The sequence below is a fragment of the Nicotiana attenuata genome, chromosome 1 (genome assembly GCF_001879085.1).
Source record: "Nicotiana attenuata strain UT chromosome 1, NIATTr2, whole genome shotgun sequence".
NCBI lineage: Eukaryota > Viridiplantae > Streptophyta > Magnoliopsida > Solanales > Solanaceae > Nicotiana > Nicotiana attenuata.
The window spans coordinates 11,588,056-11,615,212 of record NC_031989.1 but is presented as its reverse complement, the minus strand read 5'-3'; the positions used below and the strand labels follow the sequence as shown (position 1 = coordinate 11,615,212).

Here is a 27,157-nt window from a genome sequence, read left to right as displayed (position 1 = left end):
AATAGAATCTACTTGGTAAAAGATAACATTTTCATAACTACAATAGCGAACAACCCGTAAGGACTCCCAAAACCCGGTGTCACATGAGCATCTACTAGAAAATATAATAAAATACAACATCTGTCTGGAATACAAGATAGATAGAAGAATGTAAATAACTCATACAGAGAGTGTATTGCGGATCGTAACATGGAGTGCAGCTCACCGTAAAGTCTCCGCATTAACTGCGCCTCTATGCCCAATAGACTACCAGAAGTATATACCTGCACAAAAAGTGCAGCAAGTGTAGTATGAGTACGTAAATCAACGCGTACCCAGTAAGTATCTTCCCAAACCCGGAGTAGTTGTGACGAGGGGTCGACATCGACACATACTAGTGGTCCAATAAAAAATATATGATAGATCATAAGCAGATATGAAGCACAATAATGATAATGGGATAAAACAGTAAATTACATAATCTTCCAAAAATTTCCTTTGAAGATATAATTTCTTAATCTCGTATTCTATCTCTACAACTCAGATGTATCAATGTCACGACCCCAGTTCGCCCTCTGTGAACATGTCGTGATGGCACCTAGTCCCTATAACTAGGTAAGCCTAACAATGCGGAAAACAATATAACTTGCAGAATAATTAATTAAAACTGAACAACTAAAAGAAAAACTATATATAAATGCCGCTCGGCATACACAACTCAATAATGCGGAGGTCTACAATATCACCCCAAAATTCGAAAACCCACGAATCATAAGCTAAGACAAGAAATACTACATAACTCTAACTCCGGAATTTGTCTATCAAGATCAGAAGGTACAGAAGGGCTAAAATACTAAAAGTAGGAATGAAAAGGGACTCCTCGGCCTGCGGACGTGGCAGGTATACCTCGAAGTCTCTGAATAGTCACCTCCCTCAAGGATGATAGACCTGAGAAGAATTACCTGGATCTGCACATGAAAAAAACATGCGCAGAAAAGGCATGAGTACACCACAGCGGTACTCAGTAAGTGTCAAGCCTAACCTCGGTCGGGTAGTGACGAGGAAGGTTAGGGCCCTACTGACGTTAAACAATATAATATGAATTATCAGTATGAAAACAGGCAGTAATAATGAATACAACAGTGAAATAAGACAGGTTAAACAAGGCAATAACAAATACACAAAGAACAGAGTAAACACGGAATATGTACATCTCAATACCAATGGCAACAATGAAGATCTTCCAGGATATCGTCATGTAGTCCTTTTCTCAACTGTCCAGCGGATCTCCTGGTATACCGTCCCGTAGTCCATCATATGTGTATATCCGAAGGATCTCCCGGGGTACCGTCCCATAGTCCATCATATGTGTATATCCGAAGGATATTGAACATTCTGCGGGTCACTCAGTTTTAATTAAACCTTCTGCTTTCACTGAAACTTACCTTTTTTCCGACATTCCTGCTTTTTAAACTCTTATCTTTGAGACCTTATATGTGTTAAGAGACGTGCTAACTACATGCTTACTTGTTGAGGGATTTGTGAGCCTCTTATTTTCCTTTGCATGTTCCCTTTATGTGTAGTCCTACTTGTTATGAATGTCGCCTAGCATTTTGTCCTTTAAACCTAAGGGTTTAGCCTAGTCCTTACCCCGTAGGAATAGTTGGTCTTAAATACCCTCTAGGACTTATAGGAGGGGACGGGTAATAGCACGCAATAAGCACTCGTGACCAATCCACGGGTTTAAATAACCTTTACGGGGTGGGAAGGGTAGAATATGGAGATGATGACCGATGCGCTAATATCACGTGCGACCCCTCTTTTGAGAAATGATTGCTGGGTATTGCATTGAAGTGATCCATATTAATCATAAACCTAGGATCTCTTTTCCTTTGTTTGTCTTTGTTTGCTTTCTTTAGAATTGTTTAAACCTTTCAAATTTCTGCTCTCTTTCTACTTACTTTCACAAGTTTCAACCTAATAGCAATGTTGTATGCAAGTCCTTATTTGAGCCTTGATTGCTTATTTGAAAAGTCACAATTGTAACATGGCCGGGACCACACTAGTGGATCTTGAGGGGTGCCTAACACCTTCCCCTCGAGATAATTTCTAGCCCTTACCCAAACTCTGGTTTCTTCAACTCAAACCCTTCTTAAAGTGTCCTAATGCAGTATAATCATTAGGTGGCGACTCTCCAATTTCAAGACCCAATCCTCGAAAGGGAATAGAGTTGTCCTCCCAAATGTCGTAAACCCGATTTTGCCTTAGAAAAAGGGGGCGTCGACACCCCCCATATATCTGATAACACAACACATCTGAAATTTCTTCATCCAACCTAGCCCATAAGCCTTAAAATCCAATTTCCACATCCGAAATTTTCTATAAGATCAGAATCACGCGTCCACACTCTGTATAAGTATGAACAAGCTGTATCCAGCTATAGCCATAACCCAAGATGAAATCACATGATATACCACATAACTCAAACACTCACAACGATGATTTCTAATCACAACGGCTGCCCAAAACAATCAAACGCTGGTAATAACCTCGTATCAAATAGAGCCTCGTTCTAATGCCCTACTACTACCAACGATGGAAGAAGCACACAACAACTCATAACCATTCATCAGATCAACCAGTGGTGGAACGCCCTTTCCTTCAACCAGAACTATAGCCAATTTCTAAGCCGATCAGCGACATTACCCTTTTAAATATACCATAATCAAACCCGACAGCACCTATTCTTGCTCCGGCAACCTCATCTTATCAAATACAAACTACTCTACTTCCATGTCACACCGATACTACCCAGAGCCACACCCGTGAAATCCATGCACCAATATGCAACAATACAAACGTACTCAAATATAGAAAAATGACTCCAATGAGAGAACCGTCCCAAAAGCTGAACCAGTACTACCATAATGCAATGCTAAAAACCCATCACACACCGTAGAACCAAGACACACGAATCTAACACAAAGGATCATACCCCAACATAACTTCGCTATACGGCGCGATCCCATCCAAACGCTGGTCCATATTATATACCTCGCTCCGCCTTGCTCAAAATCAATAATCACGTGACATTCGACATCAAGTATTCAAAGTGCATTACCTTAACCACGAGAATCAGACAATACAATGCCACACAAAACCCGAAAGAACATAACCAATACGCCTCAATCCTGTAATACTGAATTACTCATCTCACTCAAATTCTACCATAAAGCCCAAATAGAACCGCACCATGGGTGTATATAGCCAACGAATCACAATCCCTCGTAGCATAGAAGGGTAACTCATAGAACATATTGGAAAACGAGTAAGCTCAACTCTAACCGAATGACACATCCCTCAACAACAACAGTACGGAGTCAACCAATCCGACTCGATGTACAACACACATCCATATTGGGCCTACCAATGAACCCCAAATCACTTCCAAAATCCCACAATAGTTGAATCACAACACATGCTATCTTCTGACCAACCTCGGCTACGTTTTCAAAGTCCACAACCACGAAACAATCTACTCATGAGAACTCCCAGTCTCCAAATTCATAGAACACACGGATCACCATATCTGATCTCAACTCCACCGCCTGAATGTCTAATGCTACTCCAGTACACAACCATCCCACGAGGAATACTTCTATAATTCTTCTGTTCCATAAGGCAAAATTTGAACACCACTAGTAGATCAAACAAGAGAGTGCCACAATTCCAATGAAGTGTCCATAAATCAAAACATATTGCCCCTTTTGAAATGTATACTCTCATCAAGCCATACCAAGTAGAAATGTCATTTACCTAGTCATCTGAAACTGTCCATGTTGCCTAAGGATTTAGGACCTTCCTTTTAAAACCGAATCGTAACCTTGCACATGCAAATCTCAATCTTACATATCACACCACACCTATTATGCCATCATATGAAGAAAAAAATCTCAAGATCAACTCTGAGTAGCAATCAAACTACGTACTCAATTAGCTAAGAATCCTCTATTTGATCTCGTCCAGAAGAAAATCACAATACGCAACATGCTCCACACACCAATAGTAAATTTACATCTCAAATCGTGGTAGAAGCCATCGAGAACTCTCTGAATCCTTGCACAAAACCAAACCGTCAGGACTGAATCCTCCTATCTCAACAAAGCTACGCAGGTCACCAAAAACCTAAGAGCATTGCCACGAAACACCTATGAAAACTCACCACATCATAAGCACCCAAAGAACCGATCATACCCATTACCATTTCCGATCCAACCTACTACTAAGCTATCCTATTTGTCCAAGTTCCTTCTAAATTACCTTCAAATTGATACTTCTCCTCGCCAAAATACCACAATCCTCATCCAAGACTCACCACACGAGACCCTAGCATAAAACCACACCGCCCTAAGGCTCATAAGCCGCTGAATGTTCTCTTAAGTATCCAAAAAGTACCACAACCGAGATACCCTCTCTGAAGAGACCTTTTGTGAATTTAGAGATGTTCATTTTTACCTTTCTGATACTAAATGTATAATCCATAATGATATAGAAATACTACGAGTCTCGACACCACCCAATGTAACTCTCAGCTTCTAGCCATATACAAATCTGCAACATTCTCAATTGCCACGTATAAATCTTGAATTCATTAACCATTCTCGAGAGTCATCCCACTCTACTAAAATCTCAATTAGACTAGTCAAGATGACCGAACGACATGTACCTCATTAGCACTCCAACACCCAAGGAAGTACCCCACCTTAATACAACTAAATAAATTCTTGCTCCATGCACATCGCATCCTTCACCAATAACAACTCAAATCATTCAGTGATTCTCATATACTCATAAAGCCTAATACAGCTCGTACCCAGAAATTCCTTTAGTCAAGTCATCCTCGATTTCACCCTCTATACATAACTCATTCACAAGTATACCTCAAACCAAAACCAATACATCACATCACTTTATAATTAACTTATCAATAGTAGACTACCCCACTTGGCTCAAAGCCATAGTTCGAAACACACCATAACTCACAATGCCCATACCTTATTATAGCCATAATATCACATTGGGATTCAACAAAATCCTCCATAAGCTCATGTAACACAAACCATCTAGCATCTCGAATCATCTGCAAATCTCGCATTCACCCTTGTAATAGTCAAGTCCGCTATCACAAGCGATCCAAACTCAAATTGCAACACATATATTTTATTATTGAAAGAGAACTCGCTACAAAACAACACAGGGATCACACGACCCTCAGGACACCCCGCAGGAGATAACCCACCTGCTTCGCCTCAAACTAACATCTCTTTATACCCTTCCACAGTCATAAACATTACGCAATCACTTAATCTTCCTGAGTCTGAACTCATATCACGACATAAAAATATACTTCCACTCCTCAACTAAATAACATGAAAAGGATACTGCATCACGCTTATAACTCGAGACTATACATCAAATCAGGATGGAAATCAAGCACCAAATAGTTCTTTATATACCTCAAGCAAATCCTTCTCGTCACATTCAAATCATATGAACTCATTTTGTAGTCACATCATACTCATCACGCAGCCATTCAGCCACAAATTCCACTAATAGGGCACTATCGGACATATAAATCAACAAGCATGCTCACAGAATCAACATCTCTATGCTCAAGCTATGGTCAAATCCCGACATTATGTCCTCTAGACTGGCCCTTCATCAGCACACTAAAATCACATCTCGTACCTCATCCATGGAATCGTGAGTCGTCGATGCAAAGCTAATACCGAGCGCTTAAGCACGCATACAAATGTGTGGAAGGAATCCAAAGGATTACGTTTCAAGCTGAATCAATATCGGACGACAAGAATTCAAGAATTTGAAATTTCCAAAGGGTTTTATAGCCTATCAAAGATAAGTACAGACGTCTCTATACCAATGCGCAAGACTCTACTTGTGATGACCCGGCCAGACGTCTCATGAGTTACCATTTTGTTTCCCCCATTTTTGCTTCTTATTGCTTTATATATTGGTTCTATATGTGATCAGGTTGGTTGGCTCGGGTTCGGAAAGGATTTGGTAAGGATTGAGATACTTAGTCTCTTTTGAGGAAGCTTAAGTTGGAAAATTCAACCAGATGTTGACTTATGTGTTAGAGAGCTCGGATGTGAGTTTCGATTGTTCGGATAGCTGCGAGTGGTGATTTGGAACTTAGGAGCGTGATAGAAATGAGTTTTGGAGGTCCAGAGTAGATTTAGGCTTGAATTGGCGAAATTGGATTTTTGGCGATTTCCGGTTGATAGGTGAGATTTTGATATAGGGGTCGGAATGGAATTCCGAGAGTTGTAGTAGTTCCGTGGTGTCATTTGGGATGTATGTGCAAAATTTTAGGTTATTCGGACATGGTTTGATTGGGTTTTTGATCAAAAGCATAATTTAGAAGATTTTGGAATTCTTAGGCTTGAATCTGATGCGAATTTAGTGTTCTGATGTTGTTTTGAGCATTCCGAAGGTTGGAACAAGTTTGAATGAGGTTATGGTATATTTTGGGATGTTTGGTTGAGGCCCCGGGGGCCTCGGGTGAGTTTCGGGTGGTCAATCGGGCCATTTCGTTCTTTGGAAAAGTTGCAGATTTTTTAGCTTCAGCTGTTGCAGAGTTTTCTCCATCGCGATCGCGTAGGGCTGTGATGAGGGCAAGCTAGATTGTTCTTCGCGATCGCGTGAGTTGGGCAAGTTGTGCATCGCATTCGCGTGGCTCTATCCGCGTTCGCGTAGGTTTAAGGTCCTATGCATCGCGTTCGCGTAGAGTAAATTTGAGGGCCTGGTAACTTGTGCTTTGGAATCGCAATGAGGGTCCCGCGATCGCGATGAAGGATTTCAGGCCTGGGCAGAAGGTTTAAACAGTCGTCTTGTCCGCAATTTTGGGGTTTATTTCCTCTATTGTTGAGCGTTTTGGAGCTTTTTGAAGAGGATTGAAGAGGGATTCAAGAGGAATCACTTGGAGATAAGATTCATGGACTTAAAACTTGATTCTAATGTGAAATCTACCTAATTAATCATGGAAATTAAGCCTAAAATTGAAGAACTAGGGCTTGAAATTGCAGACCTAGAAATTGGGATTTGAGGGGTCGTTTGTGGTTGGATTTTGATGCTTTTGGTATGAATGAACTCGTGGGAGAATAAGGATTCCGTTGATGTAATTCTTATCGAGTTTCGAGATGTGGGCCTGGGGGTCGGGTTTGGCAAATTTCGAGATTTTTGGTATCATTTGATTTCGCTTGGGCTTCATTCCCTTAGCATATTTTGACGTTGTGATTCTGATTTTGGATATATTTGATGTGAGTGGAGGTTGATTCGAGGGGCAAAGGCATCGCGGAGTAGTATTTTCATACGGTTTGAGGTAAGTAACCACTGTAAATCTAGAACTGAGGGTACAAAACCCCAACATTTTTACTGTTTTTCCTCATTCTATTTGTTTGAAAGCATATCCTCAGTCATGTTTTACATGTTTATTTTGTTTAAAACTGGTTTATCACTGTACTTCGTAAAATGTGAGAGTTGTTTGGACTGAGTTTCCTGAATTCTTCTATTATGCCCAAGTGGTTGTGAGGTTAATGACTGAGAGAGATTGAAGACCTAATCGTGAGGATTATATTATGGANTATTGGCAAAAGGCGACTAGGGAATGGATATATATATATATATATATATTATGGATCGGGCTACACGCTGCACTGATACTTATATTGATCGGGCTGCACGCCGCAGCGATATATATTGGATCGGACTACGCGCCACAGCAATATGATGCTTGGGCTGTAGGAGCCCCTCCGGAGTCTGTACACCACCAGTGAGCGCAGTCGACGATAAATTATGGATCGGGCTGCACGCCGCAGCGGTTACCATGATTATTATTATTATGAGATATTAATGACCCTGAGTGCTGAGAGCGAGTACCGAGTGACGACAGTTGAGTTACGAGTGATTGAGAGACTGCCCGAGAGGCCATATTCTGAGTGATACCTTGCCCGTGGGCCCAGTTATGACATTTTCACTGATTTCACTCTTCTTTTAAAATAAGCCTCTATTGAAAATTTGCTAAGTATATGGTTTCAAGTATTCCAATTGAAACTGATGATTTTATGACGAAACTGGTTTTTTAAACACTGGAGTTTTATTTGTTATTCTGTTGTTTATTCCATTATATGATTTTTAACTGTTCGTCATTGCTTTCAGACCTTATTTACTTTAGTTGCTTACTAAGTTGGCATACTCACATTACTCCTTGCACCTTGTGTGCTGATCTAGGTGCCCGAGCGGCAGAATGAGGGTCCTCAGCTTATCCAGAGTTTGCCGGAGATTGCAAGGTAGCTGCATGGCATCCGCAATCCTGCTTTCCTCCTTCCTATCTTGTCCTTTTCTGCATTTTTAGACTTATGATGTATTAGACAGTCGGTTGTGTATCTAGAGGCTCTAGATTCGTGACACCAGATGTTTGGGCTGTGTTGTCTTATGTTTAATTGATTTCCATACATTTTTAGTTGTTTTAATCACTACTTACAAAACTTGGTATTTAAACTCGTGTTAGAAAATGGTTTTATAAAAGAAAAAGTGTTGTGATCGATATTTGGGATGGATTGCCTAGTAATGTCATAGGCGCCATCACGACCGGGTATTTGCGATCGTGACACTACTAAACCCGCTCATGAATCGTGAGACCTATGTAACCTAGGCTCTCCTACCAACTTGTCAAGACCAAAATCTAAACCCTGTCGTGATGGCGCGTATCGTGATACTAGGCAAGCCTATTTTCCCAAAAATACCACCAATTTAAGATATAAGAGTTAAGTAAAGATTCTTAATGCTAGAAATTTTCATAAAAGTCAAACCTAATTTAAATTAGAAAATGAAGAACGAAAAATGAGCATCAAACATCAGGGTGTCACAAATTCATGAGCGTCTAAGTACTTAAACTATTTGTCTAAATGTCAATACAACCAAAAAGGAGAAATAGAAGGAGTAACAAGGTCCTGCGGACACTGACAGTTACCTTGCATTCTCCAAAACTCTGACGGCCTGAACTCAACAATCGCTGCACACAAACACACCTGAATCTGGACATGAAGTGTAGGGTGTAGTATGAGTATAACCAACTCAGCAAGTAACAGTAATAACTAAGGAAATGAGTAGTAGTGACGAGCCAAGCAGTATAATTCAATTAATAATTTTTCACAGTTAAGGAATAACATGAGTAAGAGATCAGTTTCATAGATTGTCAAATACTATTAGGCAATTAACAGATAAATGCAACAACAACAAAATAAATGAAACCTCACAAGGACTGTCACTCAATCCCTCAACCCTCAATACATATGCTCAATAGGTACATGCACTCACTGGAGGTGTTCAGACTCCGGAGGTGCTCCTACAGCCCAAGTTCTAGCAGGAAAGCACATAAACACAAATAAAGGCTATTAGGCCTCACAGCCTCACGGGACAGACCAAGTCTCAATCCCTCGTGGCGTATACCCACACGCCCGTCACCTGGCATGGATTTCACCTCCAAACAGTCACATAATATCAAATCTTTGGGTTTCATACTCTCAAAACCAGATTTAAAATTGTTACTTACCTCAAATCGGTCAAATCTCTACTCCGCGATGCTTTTGCCCCTCGATTCGGCCTCCATATGCTTCGAATCTATTCACCACCAGCACATTACTATCAGTTTATGCTAAAGGAATGAATTCCACAACAAAAACTATCAAACTAGACCAAAAACCCGAAATCAGCTCAAACTCGGCCCCTGGGCCCACATCTCGAAATTCAACAAAAGTTACAAAACTTGAAAGCCCATTCACTCATGAGTCCAACTATACTAGTTTCACTCAAATCCGACTTCAAATCGACATTCAAATCCCAAAAATTCATTTTATGAAGTTTCTACAATTTTCCCTAAATTTCCACCTTAAAGTACTAATCAGATGATGAAATCATTGATATATTCATATATATTAACCAAATCCGAGTTAGAATCACTTACTCCGATGAATTTCTTGAAAAACCCACGAGAAATGTCCACAAACTGAGCTCCCTTGGTCCAAAATGTGAAATAATACCCTAAACCCTGTTTATATAGTGCACACTCTGAACTCCACTATGCGGTCCACGAAATTCCAAGCGCGGACGCCCCTCCCAGCTCCTACGATCGCATCCTTTGGTGGTTGCACTATTAGGCTTTAGTATTTTGGACATAACTTTCTCCACATATTTCCAAATGATGACTTATATACCTTTCTAGAAACTAGACACGGAGGGCTACAACTTTAGATTTTGAATCATCTCAAATATCCTTGTAGATCAAAAGATATAGGCTTTCGAAGTCGGACCAGCGGATCTGCAGAACCTTTCCCTGGAGTGTGGCCGCGGCAAAATTATGCAGTCCGCAAAATTTTGCTGAGGTCCGTGAAATTCAAAGCACCAGAACCATACTTGAGTTCCGAAAATGATGGACTCACTCAAAACTCACCCCGAAACACACTCGAGGCCTCTCGAACCTCAACCAAAGGTACCTTCAAGTCCTAAAATACCATACAAACTAATTCGAGCTCTCAAATCATATCAAACAATAATAAAAACAGGAATCGCACACCAATTCAAGCTTAAAGAACTCGAAACCTTAAACCTCTACAACCAATGTCGAAACCTATCAAACCTCGTCCGAATAACCTCCAATTTTGCACACACATCAAAAATGATACTGTGAACCTACTCTAACTCATAGAATTCTATTCTGACTCCGATATCAAATTTTCCACAGGCGACCGAAAATCGCCAAATTTTCAATTTCGCCAATTCAAGCCTAATTCTACCATGGACCTTCAAAACACAATCCGGATGCGCTCCTAAGTACAAAATCACCCAGCGTCGCTAGCGGAACCATCAGAGATGCAATCCGAAGTCAAATTCTAAAAAGTCAAACTTGGTCAAACCTTTCCAATTTGAAGCTTCTTGCCGAGAATCATTTTTCTACATTAATTCTGAACAACCGGTCGAAGTACAACTGCTCAAAAGTTACACTAGGTCACTTGTCTCTCCCTCATCAACACCATATAGTGACTCATCTGTATCATCATCAGCAGAGAAAATAAGCATACATCTTTCCGAATATCATGAATATACTTCGCTTTATTAAATCTAAAAAGTTGGCTCAGTGCCCTATCTGCCTTTAACTGAAGGGGTGCATCCACCGAAGATGGCAGCGGGAATCATCATCATCAGAAATAGCCTCATAATCACCATCCTCACTCTCGTACTTCCCTCATCACCCTCAAAATCAGTTGCTAAATGAAAGTTGTAGAACTCACATTCATCTTCACTAGACTCTTCTGTATCCTCTTCTATATCCTCTTCTATATCAGCAGCCCTCTCTTTACCCTTCCCATGAGTGTTATCACCCCTACTTATATCATTGTTAGGTGAGTGTGTTGCCCTAGCATTAACATCACTAGTTTTCCCATGTGGCATTTCATTAAAGCCACATAGTTGAACATCAGTGGGGTCCACATTTATACCACCACTATTTAACATTTCATCCAGGTCCAAATCAACACAAGGTGTATTAATTGTGTGACATAGATATACATCAAAAAAATCCCCACCTTTAATGTCTTTACACAAAGCTAACACTAAATTCTCCTTTTTGGTTAATTTTACATGCATATTTATCTAATGTTAAATACCCCATATCCTTAGCCCACTCATTAAAACAAATTATATGCAATTCATCAATGTCAGCCTGAAGAATAACTGGCCAAATTTGCCCATTTACATACCTCATAAATGGGTCAGCCACTAAACACCCTAGATGATGAAACAGTAATTTCACACAGACAGTCATTAAAACCTATAAAAAAACGGCCTAAGTCAATACACTTTAAATCTAAAAAGCCATAAACTTTAGCAAAGTAGGAGACAAGAATATTTTGATATGCAAAAAGGTCCTAATATTTGACCCTAAATGCCAGATCAGTCATGAAAAAGACAAAATCCCTAAAGTAAAGTGAATATTCGACTGTTTTCCCGAAAAACCCTAATATAAAATCCGAAATAACAATAGACAATTTGTGCATGTGTCACGACCCAAAAATTGACCCAGTCATGATGGCGCCTATCGTGAAACTAGGCCAGTCAACTTATTTCCAAATACTCCATATTTCATTTAAAACTTAAGAAAAAACATGTTTTTAACAGAAATCCGATTAATGGTATAAAGTAAAAATAATCAAAACAAGCGGAAAGTACAAGCCCGACCTCAGGTGTTACTAAGTCATGAGCAAAATACTACAACTATTCAAAATAAACAAGACTAACATAGTCTGAGAATAACCAACAATACACTAAGAGGAAGATAAGGAAGGAGAAGGCGGGTGTAACGATCCGGCCGGTCGTTTTTAAAATTAATGCCCTGATCCCCTATTAACTACTTCCCCCGTGTTTATTTCCACTATTTTGGTTTGTCGGGACGTTCAGTTTTGAGTTGCAGAGAGTTTTGGGACACTTAGTCACTAAATGAGAGCTTAAGTGTTGGAAAGTTGACCATAGTTGGAATAGTGTGAAGACGGCCTCAGAATGGAAATTCGATGGTTCCGTTAGCTCCGTTAGGGGATTTCAGGGTTAGGAGCGTGATCGAAATGTGTTTTCGAGGTCCGTAGCTAATTTAGGCTTGAAATGCCGAAAGTTGAATTTTTGAAGTTTCTGGTCCGATAGTGAGATTTTGATTCGGGGGTCGGAATGGAATTTCGAGAGCTGCAGTAGTTCATTTATGTCATTTGGGATGTGTGTGCAAAAATTTTAGGTCGTTCGGAGGTGGTTTGGGTGGGTTTTTTTATCGAAAGCGTATTTTGAGGAAATTTGGAGTTCTTAGGCTTAAATCCTTGATTAATTCAAGGTTCCGATGTTGTTTTAGGTGTTTTATAGATTGGTACAAGTTTGAATAAGGTATTAAGTGATGTTGGTATTTTTGGTTGAGGTCCCGGGGGCCTCGGGATGATTTCGGATGGTTGACGGAAGGATTTCGAAGTTAGGAGATTGCTGAATTCAGTTGGTATCTGTCATAACCGCACCTGTATTTTGGTTCCGCAGGTGCGGAGCAGCAGAAGCGGCATAGAGACCGCAGAAGCAGATTTTTGGCTTTCCTTCAGGTTTCGCAGATGCAGAAGGTTCACCGTAGAAGCAGTTTTGCATATGCCAAAAAAGAATCGTAGATGCGGCTCCTGAGCAATTTAATGAAAGTCGCAGATGCGACATTTGGTCTGCAGAAGCGTAACCGCATCATGATCGCTGATGCGGAAACCGCTGGGCAGAAATATGAAATTTCGAGGGTTTAGTTTCAAAAGTTGAAAAATCGATTTGGAGCTCAGAAGAGGGAGATTTTGAGAGGGAATTGAAGAGGAGATCATTGGGTAACGATTCTTTAACCCTTTCTAGTTATATTCCATCAATCTATAGTTAATTTCACCATTTAAATTCGGATTGGAGATGAAAATTGGGGAAAAATTGGAAGAAAGTTCCTAGACCTAAAATTCGACTTTTGATTGGGAATTTGACCTAGGATTTGGATAATTTTGTTATGCATGAACTCGTGAGAATATGAGAATTCTGAAAATATAAATTTTATCCGATTCCAAGACGTGGGCCCGAGGGTCGTTTTGGTCATTTTACATAATTTCGCGTATTAGCTTAGAATTTAATTGTAGAATCAGTTACTTGAAGTGTTATTTATATTATGAAATTGAATTGAATAGATTTGGGCCATTTGGAATCGAATACTCGTGGCAAAAGCGTGGTTTGGGGTTGATTTCAGCATTGTTCGAGGTAAGTGGCTTGTCTAACCTTGTGTGAGGGACCTTCCCCTTAGGATTGGTATATTTGGTAACTAAATTTCCTAGTGCGTGAGGTGACGAGCGCGTACTTGTGCAAATTTTTGGAAATCCATTTTTTCTTAAAGCATTCATTAGCATGTTTCTTTTCCTGCTTTATCATACTTGCTAATTTAGCATGTTGTTAGTTAAAAAAGCATGTTTAGTTGACTTAAATTGCCTATTTGCTTAAATTGCCTTGATTGCATTACGTGAAACATGTTAGGCTAGAATTACCTGTTTCCTTAATATTAAATTCCATTTCTAAATATCTTCTTGCTGTTGTTGTGTATTTACATTGGGACTACGGATGTGGAAATCTGGTAGCTCCCCCCTGGTTTGTTTACTTTGGGACTACAGGTTAGATTCCCGGTAGATCCCCCTGCACATTTATATGGAACTACCGAAACGCACCTGGTAGATTCCCCCAGTACTGGGTATTTACATTAGGGACTACGGATCTGGATTCCGGTAGATCCCCACGCATTGATAGTTGGACTACAGGACAGGATCCCAGGAGATCCACTGAACAGTTAAAATAGGGACTACAAGACGGTATCCTGGGAGATCCCCGTTTGTTACTATTGGTACTGAGCTGTATTTACTTCCGTGTTTACTCTATTTTTGTGTAGTTGTTGTTGCCCTATATAACCTGCTTTATTTCACTGTTGTACTCATTTATGCTGCCTATTTTATACTGTTGAAACTTTATATTTTGCTTAATCTTAGTAGGGCCCTGACCTTCCTCGTCACTACCCGACCGAGGTTAGGCTTGGCACTTACTGAGTACCGTTGTGGTGTACTCATGCCCTTTCTGCGCATGTTTTTCATGTGCAGATCCAGGTACCTCTACCCAGGCTTATCACCCTTTAGGTAGGGAGATCTTTCGGAGACTTCGAGGTATATATGTCGCGTCCGCAGACCAAAGAGTCTCTATCTTTATTCTGTCATGTAGTGTTAGCCTTTCTATCTTACTATTGCTGTAGACACTCTGGAGTTAGAGCACTTTACTATATTTCATTCAGCATGGAGCGCAGAGTTTGAGCATTTGTGCCAGGGTGCTATGACTGTTTCAGAGTATGCTCTTTGTTAAACCAGTTTGGCTAGGCATGCACTAGCCTTGGTTTCTATTGTCCGCGAGAGGGTTCGCCGGTTTATTGAGGGCCTTATTCTCCCTATCAGATTTAGCATGGCTCGTGAGTTGGAGATAGATATTTCTTATCAGCAGGTGGTGAGCATTGCTAGGAGGATTGAGGGTATGCATGCTAGGGAGAAAGAGGAGAGGGAGGCCAAGAGGTCTCAAGAGTTGGGCCATTTCTCTGGTGCCCGTGCCCCAGCTTCAGGTCGTCATGGTAGGGGCCATATGAGTCGCCCTGTTCATTCAGCTCTTCCAGCAGCCAGTAGTGCTCCAGCTCCTCCTAGTCCTAAGGAGCCTTATTATGCACATCAGATTTCTAGCGCGCCTCCTGTGCGTGGTGCTTTCAAAGTTCAGTCTAGCAGACATGGCCCGAGCCAGTCACAACCACTACGTCCTCCCAGAGCTTGCTTTGAGTGTGGTGACATACTCCATATGGTGAGGGATTGCCCCAGACTTGGGAGGGGTGCACCTCCACAGACTTTGCAGCTACAGTGTGCCCCGCAGAGTTCTCAGGCTATGGTTACAGCTCCATTTACTACCCCACAGGATCAGCCGGCCAGAGGTGGAGGTCGAGGAGGTAGAGGTCTCCCTAGAGGGGGAGGCCAGGCCAGATACTATGCCCTTCTTGCCCATACCGAGGTTGTTGCCTCCGATTTTGTGATACGGATATTATACTGGTTTGTCACAGAGATGCATTGGTTCTATTCGATCCAGGCTCCACTAATTTTTATGTGTCTTCTTATTTTGCTCCGCATTTGGGTGTACCTCGGGATTTGAGTTCCCCTGTTTATGTTTCTACTCCTGTGGGAGATTCTCTTATTGTGGACCGCGTTTATCGGTCGTGTTAGGTTGTTCTTAGTGGTTTTGAGAGCAGAGCCGACTTATAGTTACTCAGCATGGTTGATTTTGATATTATCTAGGGCATGGACTGGTTGTCGCCCCATTATGCTATTCTTGATTATCATGCCAAAACTGTGACGCTGGCTATGCCAGGTGTACCACGTGTTGAGTGGAGGGGTACTTTAGATCACACTCCCAGTAGAGTTATTTCTTTCCTTAAGGCTCAGCGTCTGGTTGAGAAGGGGTGTGACGCGTATCTATCTTATGTGAGAGACATAAGTATTGATACCCCTTCTATTGATTCAGCCGTTGTAGTACGGGGCTTTCCCGATGTGTTTCTAGCTGATCTTCCGGGCATGCCGCCTGATAGAGATATTGATTTTGGCATTGATCTATTGCCTGGCACTCAACCCATTTCTATTCATCTGTATCGTATGGCTCCTCATGAGTTGAAGGAGCTGAATAATCAGTTACAGGAATTGCTTGATAAGGATTTTATCCGGCCCAGTGTTTAACCTTGGGTGCGCCTGTCTTGTTTGTGAAGAAAAAAAATGGTTCTATGCGTATGTGTATCGATTATCGCCAGTTGAACAAAGTTACAGTGAAGAACTATTATCTTTCTCCTCGTATTGATGATCTGTTTGACCAGCTTCATGGCGCACAGGTGTTTTCTAAGATTGACTTGAGCTCAGGTTACCATCAGTTGAAGATTCGGGAGCCAGATATCCTGAAGACTGCCTTCAGGACTCAGTATGGTCATTACGAGTTCCTTGTCATGTCATTTGGGCTGACCAATTCCCCAACAGCTTTTATGCATTTGATGCACAGTGTGTTCCGGCCATATCTCGACTTATTCGTCATTATCTTTATTGATGATATTCTTGTATACTCTCGGAGTTGGGAAGATCATGAGCAACACCTGAGGACAGTGCTTCAGACTCTGAGGGAAAATAAATTATATGCAAAGTTCTCGAAATGTGAGTTTGGTTGGATTCCGTGGCTTTCTTGGGTCACGTGGTGTCGAGTGAGGGTATACGGGTGGATCCGAAGAAAGTAGAGGCAGTGCAGAGTTGGCCCAGACCCTCCTCAACTATAGAGATTCGTAGTTTCCTTGGCTTGGTGGGTTATTACCATCGATTTGTTGAGGGGTTTTCTTCTATTGCAGCACCTATGACCATACTGACCCAGAAGGGTGCTCCGTTCCAGTGGACGGAGGAGTGTGAGGCGAGCTTTTAGAAGCTCAAGACAACTTTGACTACAACCCCAATTTTGATATTGCCTATAGGTTCAGGTTCTTATATTGTCTATTGTGATGCCTCGAGGATTGGCCTTGGTAGTGGTTTTGATGCAGGACAGTAGGGTGATTGCCTACGCGTCCAGACTGTTGAAGGTACATGAGAAGAATTATCATGTCCATGATCTTAAGTTAGATGCGATTGTTCACACCTTAAAGATCTGGCGTCATTATTTGTATGGTATGCCTTGTGAGATTTATACGGATCATCGGAGCTTGCAGTACTTGTTCAAGCAAAAGGATCTAAATTTGTGCCAGAGGAGGTGGCTTGAGTTGCTGAAGGACTATAATATCACTATTCTGTATCACTCCGGCAGGGCCAATGTGGTGGCTGATGCCCTGAGTCGCCGGGCAGAGAGTTTGGGGAGTTTGGCTTATTTACCAGCAACAGAGAGGCCTATGGCTATGGATGTTCAGGCCTTAGCCAGCATGTTTGTGATATTTGATCTTTCGGAGCCCAGTCGGGTTCTAGATTGCATGGTTTCTTGGTCTTCCTTATTTGATGGTATCAGGGAGCGGCAGTATGATAACCCTCATTTGCTTGTCCTTAAGGACAAGGTTCAACATGTCGATGCCAGAGAAGTGACTATTAGTGATGATAGGGTATTAAGGATGCAGGGTCGGGTCTGTGTACCCAATGTTGATGGTATTTGGGAGTTGATATTGGAGGAGGCTCATAGTGCACGGTATTCCATTCATCCGGGTGCCGCGAAGATGTACCAGGATTTGAGGCAGCACTATTGGTGGAGGCGGATGAAGAAAGACATAGTGGGATTTGTAGCTCGGTGCCTCAACTGTCAGCAGGTGAAGTATGAGCACCAGAGAGCGGGTGGGTTGCTTCAGCAGATAGAGATCCCAAAGTGGAAATGGGAGAGGATCACCATGGACTTTGTAGTTGGACTCCCTCGGACTGCGAAGAAGTTCGATGCCATTTGGGTGATTATGGATTGGCTGACCAAGTCTGCGCACTTTATTCCTATGTGTACTACTTATTCCTCAGAGCGGATAGCGGAGATTTATATCCGGGAGATTGTTCGTCTGCATGGTATTCCAGTTTCTATCAAATCAGACAGAGGTACTCAGTTCACATCACGGTTCTAGAGGTCCGTTCAGCAGGAGTTGGGTACTCGAGTGGAGTTGAGCACAGCATTTCACTCTCAGACGGACGGACAATCCGAGCGCACTATTCATATTCTTAAGGATATGCTTCGTGCGTGCGTGATTGAGCTTGGAGGGTCTTATATGGTAGGCGGTACAGATCCCCGGTGGGTTGGTTTGAGCCGGGTGAGGCTAGATTACTGGGCACAGATTTGGTTCAGGATGCTTTGGAGAAGGTTAAGGTGATTCAGGATAGACTTCGTACAGCCCAGTCCAGACAGAAGAGTTACACGGACCGGGAGGTTCGTGATGTTTCCTATATGGTTGATGAGCGGGTTCTGCTTCGGGTTTAACCTATGAAGGGCGTGATGTGATTTGGGAAGAAAGGGAAGGTGAGTCCGAGGTTTATTGGGCCTTTTGACATCTTGAGGCGTGTTGGAGAGGTTGCTTATGAGCTTGCCTTACCTCCCAGCTTGGCAGGAGTTCATCCGGTATTTCATGTTTCGATGCTCCGAAGGTATCACGGTGATTCGTCGCACGTGTTGGATTTTAGTTCAGTCCAGTTGGACAAGGATCTATCCTATGTTGAGGAGCCAGCAATGATATTGGAGAGGCTGGTCAGAAAGCTGAGGTCAAAGAACATTGCATCAGTAAAGTTTCAGTGGCAGGGTCAGCCAATCGAGGAGGCAACCTGGGAGACCGAGCAGGATATGCGCAGCCGATACCCTCATCTTTTCACTACTTCAGGCATGTCTCTATGCTCGTTCGAGGACGAACGAATGTTTAAGTGTGGTAGGATGTAACGACCTGGCCGGTCGTTTTTAGAATTAACGCCCCGATCCCTTATTAACTGCTTCCCCCGTGTTTATTTCTGCTATTTTGGTTTGCGGGGACGTTTGGTTTTGAGTTTCAGAGAGTTTTGGGACACTTAGTCCCTACATGAGAGCTTAAGTGTTGGAAAGTTGACCGTAGTCGGAGTAGTGTGAAGACAACCTCGGAATGGTAATCTGATAGTTCCATTAGCTGCGTTAGGTGATTTCGGGGTTAGGAGCATGATCAGAATGTGTTTTGGAGGTCTGTAGCTAATTAGGCTTGAAATGCCAAAAGTTGAATTTTTGAAGTTTCTGGTCCGATAGTGAAGTTTTGATCCGAGGATCGGAGTGGAATTCCGAGAGTTGCAGTAGTTCCGTTATGTCATTTAGGATGTATGTGCAAAATTTCAGGTCGTTCGGAGGTGGTTTGGTTGGGTTTTTGATCGAAAGCGTATTTTGAGGAAATTTGGAGTTCTTAGGCTTAAATCCTTGATTAATTCGAGGTTCCGATGTTGTTTTAGGTGTTTTAAGGATTGGTACAAGTTTGAATAAGGTATTAGGTGATGTTAGTGTTTTTGGTTGGGGTCCCGGGGGCCTCGGGATTATTTTGGATGGTTGATGGAAGGATTTCAAAGTTAGGAGATTGCTGAATTCAGCTTGTATCTGTCATAACCGCACCTGCGGTTTGGTTCCGCAGAAGCAGCGTAGAGACCGCAGAAGCGGATTTTTGGCTTTCCTTCAGGTTCCGCAGATGCGGAAGGTTCACCGTAGAAGTGATTTCGCATCTGCGCAAGAAGGATCGCAGATGTGATTCCTGAGCAATTTAATGAAAGTCACAGATGCGACATTTGGTCCGCAGAAGCGGGACCGCATCATGACCGCAGATGCGGAAACCGCTGGGCAGAAATATGAAATTTCGAGGGTTTAGTTTCAAAAGTTGAAAAATCGATTTGGAGCTCGGGAGAGGGCGATTTTGAGAGGGAATTGAAGAGGAGATCATTGGGTAACTATTCTTTAAGCCTTTCTAGTTATATTCCATCAATCTATAGTTAACTTCACCATTTAAATTCGGATTGGAGATGAAAATTGGGGAAAAGTTGGAAGAAAGTTCCTAGACTTAAAATTCGACTTTTGATTGGGAATTTGACCTAGGATTTGGATAATTTTTGTATGTATGAACTCGTGAGAGTATGAGCATTCTGAAAATATAAATTTTATCCGATTCCGAGACGTGGGCCCGAGGGTCGTTTTGGTCGTTTTACATAATTCCGCGTATTAGCTTAGAATTTAATTGTAGAATCAGTGACTTGAAGTGTTATTTACATTATGAAATTGAATTGAATAGATTTGGGCCATTTGGAGTCGGATACTCATGGAAAAGTGTGGTTTCGGGTTGATTTGAGCATTGTTCGGGGTAAGTAGCTTGTCTAACCTTGTGTGGGGGACCTTCCCCTTAGGACTGGTATATTTGGTAACTGAATTGCCTTGTGCGTGATGTGACAAGCGCGTACTTGTGCAAATGGTTGGAAATCCGATTTTTCTTAAATTATTCATTAGCATGTTTCTTTTCCTGCTTTATCGTACTTGCAAATTTAGCATGTTGTTAGTTAGAAAAGAATGTTTAGTTGACTTAAATTGCCTATTTGCTTAAATTGCCTTGATTGCATTACGTGAAACATGTTAGGCTAGAATTACCTGTTTCCTTAATATTAAATTCCATTTCTAAATATCTTCTTGCTGTTGTTGTGTGTTTACATTGGGACTACGGATGTGGAAATCTGGTAGCTCCCCCTGGTTTGTTTACTTTGGGACTACAGGTTAGATTCCCGGTAGATCCCCCTGCACATTTATATGGAACTACCGAAACGCACCTGGTAGATTCCCCCAGTACTGGGTATTTACATTAGGGACTACGGATCTGGATTCCGGTAGATCCCCACGCATTGATAGTTGGACTACAGGACAGGATCCCAGGAGATCCACTGAACAGTTAAAATAGGGACTACAAGACGGTATCCTGGGAGATCCCCGTTTGTTACTATTGGTACTGAGCTGTATTTACTTCCGTGTTTACTCTATTTCTGTGTAGTTGTTGTTGCCCTATATAACCTGCTTTATTTCACTGTTGTACTCATTTATGCTGCCTATTTTATACTGTTGAAACTTTATATTTTGCTTAATCTTAGTAGGGCCCTGACCTTCCTCGTCACTACCCGACCGAGGTTAGGCTTGGCACTTACTGAGTACCGTTGTGGTGTACTCATGCCCTTTCTGCGCATGTTTTTCATGTGCAGATCCAGGTACCTCTACCCAGGCTTATCACCCTTTAGGTAGGGAGATCTTTCGGAGACTTCGAGGTATATATGTCGCGTCCGCAGACCAAAGAGTCTCTATCTTTATTCTGTCATGTAGTGTTAGCCTTTCTATCTTACTATTGCTGTAGACACTCTGGAGTTAGAGCACTTTACTATATTTCATTCAGCTTGTGTTCCTGTAACTTTTTGGGTTTTGGGATAGTGTTGTAGTATTTTGAGATGTTGAGATGTATATGCCGAGCGACATTTTATATATCGTTTTCCTTTGGTTATTCTTGGCCTTTAATTTATATTTCCGCAAGTTTCTGTTTATTTTCCACAATTGTTAGGCTCACCTAGTCATAGAGACTAGGTGCCAACATGATGGTTCACGAAGGGCAAACTGGGGTCGTGACAAGTTAGTATCAGAGCACTGGGTTCATAGGAGTCACGGAACACAGGCCAGTTTCTTAGAGTCTCGCTGATTGGTATGGAGACGTCTGTACTTGTTCCCTTAATATTAAATTCCATTTCTGAATATCTTCTTGATGTTGCTGTGTAATTACATTGGGACTACAGATGTGGGATTCCGGTAGCTCCCCCTTGTTTGTTTCCTTTGGGACTATGGATTAGATTCCCGGTAGATCCCCCTGCCCAGTTTTATGGAACTACGGAAATGCACCCGGTAGATTGCCCCAGTACTGGGTATTTACATTTGGGACTACGGTCGGGATTCCGGTAGATCTCCGAGCATTGATAGTTGTACTATGGGACGGGATCCCGGGAGATCCACTGGACAGTTGAAATAAGGACTATAGGACGGTATCCTGGGAGATCCCCGTTTGTTACTATTGGTACCGAGTTGTATTTACTTCTTTGTTTACTCTGTTTTTGTGTAGTTGTTGTTGCCATGTATAACCTATTTTATTTCACTAATGCACTCATTCATGCTGCCTATTTTATACTGTTGAAACTTTATATTTTGTTTAACCTCAGTAGGGCCCTGACCTTCCTTGTCACTACCCGACCGAGGTTAGGCTTGTCACTTACTGAGTACCGCTGTGGTGTACTCATGCCCTTTCTGCGCATGTTTTTCGTGTGCAGATCTAGGTACCTCTACCCAGGCTTATCACCCTTGAGGCAGGGAGATCTTTCAGAGACTTCGAGGTATATCTGTCGCGTCCGCAGACCAAGGAGTCTCTATCTTTATTCTATCCTGTAGTGTTAGCCTTTCTATCCTACTGTTGATGTAGACATTCTGGAGTTAGAGCACTTTACTATATTTTTTTCAGCTTATGTTCTCGTGAGTTTCCGGGTTTTGGGATAGTGTTGTAGTATTTTGAGATCTTGAGCTGTATATGCCGAGCGATATTTTATATATCGTTTTCCTTTGGTTATTGTTGGCCTTTAATTTTCATTTCCGCAAGTTGTTGTTTATCTTCCGCACTTGTTAGGCTTACCTAGTCGTAGAGACTAGGTGCCGTCACGACAGTTCACGGGTCGTGATAGCGGGACTGCGATCGCCAGGCAGCTAACTCGCTGTCAACAAAGAAAATCCACCACTCAAGTGATCAGCAACCGCTATCGTACCTCGAGATACCTGGATATGCACACAAGGTGCAGGGGGTAATGTGAGTACACCAACTTGCCACACCTCCTTTTTACACACCCGAGGGTATATAAGGAAGTTTTTCCACTTTAAGTGACGTTATTCGAAATGGAATTATTTATTTAATTTTTTAGAGTCGCCACTTGGAATATTTTAATTGGTGTCCCAAGTCACCGGTTTATTTTTAAATCTCAAATCGAGGAAAATTCGACTTTTCTTTTGAAGTCTGCGAACCAAAAACTTTAAGTAAGGAATACAGTTAACCCGGGAGAAGGTGTTAGGCATTCCCGGGTTCCGTGGTTCTAGCACGGTCACATAAACTATTATAATTGGCCTATTATCTAATTTTGATACATGTTTTAAAACTATTGTGCATTTTTAACTTTATAACCGCTTTTAATTATTTTTAGGAAGATTCAACGCTATTTAAAATACCCCTTGAACCACACCACATGAAATGCACCCGCGGTTTGCAACACGTTTTATTTAACGTTGTTAAGAATTGAAATTGGGTCACATGAAATGTACACCCGAATTTAATAAATAAAAGAAAACCATTTTACATAGCGCGCCTAAAGCAACTACGAAACTTCAGATTAATAACAAGGTTTGCGAGAGCCCTGGAAAATTCAATTGATGGCACACCTCGGTTTTTAAAGAGTTAATATTAATTACATGAGGGCCATGGGTTATTTAATGAAAATGACACACCTCAAATTTTCTATAAAAGCTAACTAGTTTTGTGAGGGCTTAGGGATTTTACTTGGCATGACATGCCTCAATTTATTTCAAAAGATTGTACTCAACTAAACAAACCACGGATGTTCATGATTGTTTTTTATAGGTATATGAGAGATAATCGAAGGTAATTGCTAATGTATATATAAAAGGCAACACAAACAAAACAAACGAAAGGAAAAGACAAAAAGAAAAACTTTCCAAAAGTCTTAAGTAATTTAAGGAATTCACGTTACATAACTGATAATGGTTTGGTAAATTGTTTCAATGGCCTACTATTATTTAAACAACAATTATACTGTAGTGTGCTTAAACAATTGACCCCATTTGAATGCCGCAAAGAACTTTGACAATTATCAAAGCAATATAATCATCTTTTCACATAATTCTGCACTAAACCCATACATCACCATTTCAAGGCTATATCAAATTCTGACGTTATTATTTAACAAAACTCAACTTTACACTACAATTCTTATCAAATGATAATATGGTAAGGAGTAACCATCCAGTTAACACAGACAACAAAAGTCACAGGCAACAACTAAACGAGATTTTTTTTTTCAATGCGACCATGTTGATTAGAAATATAACTGAACAAACTAAAGAATGATTATGCAGAAGTCCATTTTCTACAAACAAGAAAACTGGGACAGCCATATTTCTTAAGATGATAGTGTATAAACTCACACTTAAAACAAGGGACCAAACAAAACCAAACAAAGATTTCCTAGCATCAGCAAGCCCCAAAAAGGCTAAATAACATATTGATATCGAGTTTAGCATCCCACACACTATGATCTTTATTTATGAAATCCAGTTATTACTACAACGCACAGAATCCAAACAACAATGAAAGATGAAGGAAAATAGTCATGACTTCATATTAAACTAGATCTGGAAAAATACAGAGGTAAGAGGACATACTTACTTGAACTAGGATTGACCTATTTGTAAGGAAAATCAGCTAAACCAAACCAATCCCAGATCTGAAACTCTGGACAACAGAGCGGCAGATCCGAAAAACGAGCAACAGCAATTTTTCTACCACAACTTCTTCTTCTTTTATTTTTTTGAAATTTTCAAATTGTTTTCTTTGGGGAAAATCAGTGAGGATGGGTGGAAAGTGTCTCGGCGGTGCCTGGTATGGAGAAAGAGAAGTCAGTCGCTGCTGAGTGGTCTTCAATGGAGAAGATGAAGAGGAGAAGAGGCTGCTTCAGGAGTCTTTTCTTTTCTTTTTTTTGGAGATCTGCCGCTTTTGGTTCTAATGAAGGGGTGTCATGATCTGATCTCTTAGGTTATTAGAAAGGGGGTCTTAGGTAGAGGGGATTTCGGCTGGATCATTTTAGTTTTTGGGCCTGGGTTGGATAGATTTTGGTGCAATTTATTTGGGCTGGTTTGGGTATTAAGATTAACCCAAATGAAAGACCCCACTTTTACTCATTTTCCTTTTCCTTTTCTTTTTCTCTTTTTTAATTAAAATCCTACAATTAAAAATCCTAAATAATCCAAAAGTATGAAATTAAACTAATTAGCTAATTATAAAAATTATAAACTATAATTGATTCTAAATTAAAAGAGAAATATCAATAAGCTAAAAATTAAAAGACAAAAAATATAAAAATGAACTATTTTTTGTGATTTTCGAATTTCTATAAAACAAGTAACTACCAATTAATCCTAAAAATGTAAAAATGAGGCCTAAATGTCATGCGTGATATTTTGGTATTTTTTCATGATTTAAATAAAACTTAAACATGCACAAAATGTAAACAATTAAATAAAATTCTACACAATTCCTAAAAGGGCAAATAATTAACAAAAAATCTATTTTCTTGGGATTTTATAGGAGTAATTCATGTGGGGTAAAAATCACGTGCTCACAGCTGCCCCTCTTTGCTCGGAGACACAAAGGGTTTTCGGGCAAAGATAAAATGAGCAATTACGAGAGATTTTTGCCCATTTGAAACTCCATAAGAAGCATTTTTTTGAAAAATCTGACCGAACCTTGCTTCGGAGGTTGCCTACATATCCTTGGCTATAAAGGAATCTGGTCAGTGTAGTTCTAGATGTTTCAGTAGCTGGGACTACTGGAAAGCTGTGATTTTACTACTGTTACTGCTGTTTCTGCTTGCTGAGCTCCTTATTACACCAAAATGAAAGAAGAAAAGCTAAACTAGCTAAGCCTATCAACTACGAGTTACAAGATTCCTATCTATGAATCTTCTGAAGTTTGATCGTGAGTCTTGGTTGGTTCTTGATGTAGACTCCGATCTGAATCTTGATGCTCATCAGTTGTAGGTGCTGGTTCCTTCCTCTTCAGCTTTTCGGATCAAGGCGGGACATGCGAAGCTTGTGACTTCAATCATATCTTGAGCAATCTGCATCTTTATCCGCTTCCACACCTTGAGTTCACTTCTTTTTTGTTCTTTTTATTCTTTTCTTTGTTCTGGATTAAAACTCGTTCTTTTGGTCGTCTCGAACCCTGTGCCTCGAGGTAAAACTTGCTCAAACACCAAAATCATACAAACGAACAAAATATTTCTGCCCCATTTTTCGCTAGGAAAATTGTGTGAGTTATTTGTTACAAAAATCTAAACTATTTTTTTTTAAAGCGATAAAATAAGGATTGTGTGTCTTTAGGAGAAAGAGATTAGGGAATGGAGCCCTATATCTTTAAAAACTCAACCAAGGAGTGGTGACCTTGTGTTGGAAAATGCGACTAGGGAGTGGAGACCCTATGTCTAAATTCTCGACTAGGGATCGGAGACCCTATGTTGGCAAAAGGCGACTAGGGAAGGAGACCCTATGTCTAAAACAACTCAAATAGCGATTGGAGACCCTCTGTTGGCAAAAGGCGACTACGGAATGGAGAACCTATGTCTAAAAATATCTCAACTAGGGATTGGAGACCCTATGTTGGCAAAAAGCGACTAGGGGATGGAGACCCTATGTCTAAAAAATCTCAATTAGGGGTTGGAAACCCTATGTTGGAAAAATGCGACTAAGGGATGGAGACCCTATGTCTAAAAATCTCAACTAGGGGTTGGAGACCCTATGTTGGCAAAAGGCGACAAAGGGGTGGAGACCCTATGTCTAAAAATCTCAACTAGGGGTTGGATACCCTATGTTAGCAAAAGGCGACTAGGGGATGGAGACCCTATGTCTAAAAAATCTCAACTAGGGATCGGAGCCCTATGTTGGCAAAAGGCGACTAGGGAATGTAGGCCCTATGTCTAAAATCTCAACTAGGGATTGGAGCCCTATGTTGGCAAAAGGCGACTAGGGGATGGAGACCCTATGTCTAAAAATCTCAACTAGGGATTGGAACCCTATATTGGCAAAAGACGACTAGGGAATGGAGTCCCTATGTCTAAAATCTCAACTAGGGATTGGATACCTATGTTGGCAAAAGGCGACTAGGTAATGGAAG

At 41.1% G+C, this 27,157-nt stretch overlaps 1 long non-coding RNA gene across 3 annotated transcripts; it reads right to left on the bottom strand.

The window, feature by feature from the left end:
• On the bottom strand, window positions 1-25,087 carry LOC109239626. Of its 3 annotated transcripts, XR_002069944.1 has the most exons (5): window positions 24,656-25,087; window positions 9,032-9,095; window positions 8,259-8,401; window positions 886-947; window positions 1-263 (listed from the first exon to the last, which is right to left on the bottom strand). It is a non-coding gene; the product is annotated as an uncharacterized LOC109239626 (long non-coding RNA). The 3 variants fall into 3 exon arrangements; XR_002069945.1 differs by lacking the exon at window positions 886-947; XR_002069956.1 differs by lacking the exon at window positions 8,259-8,401.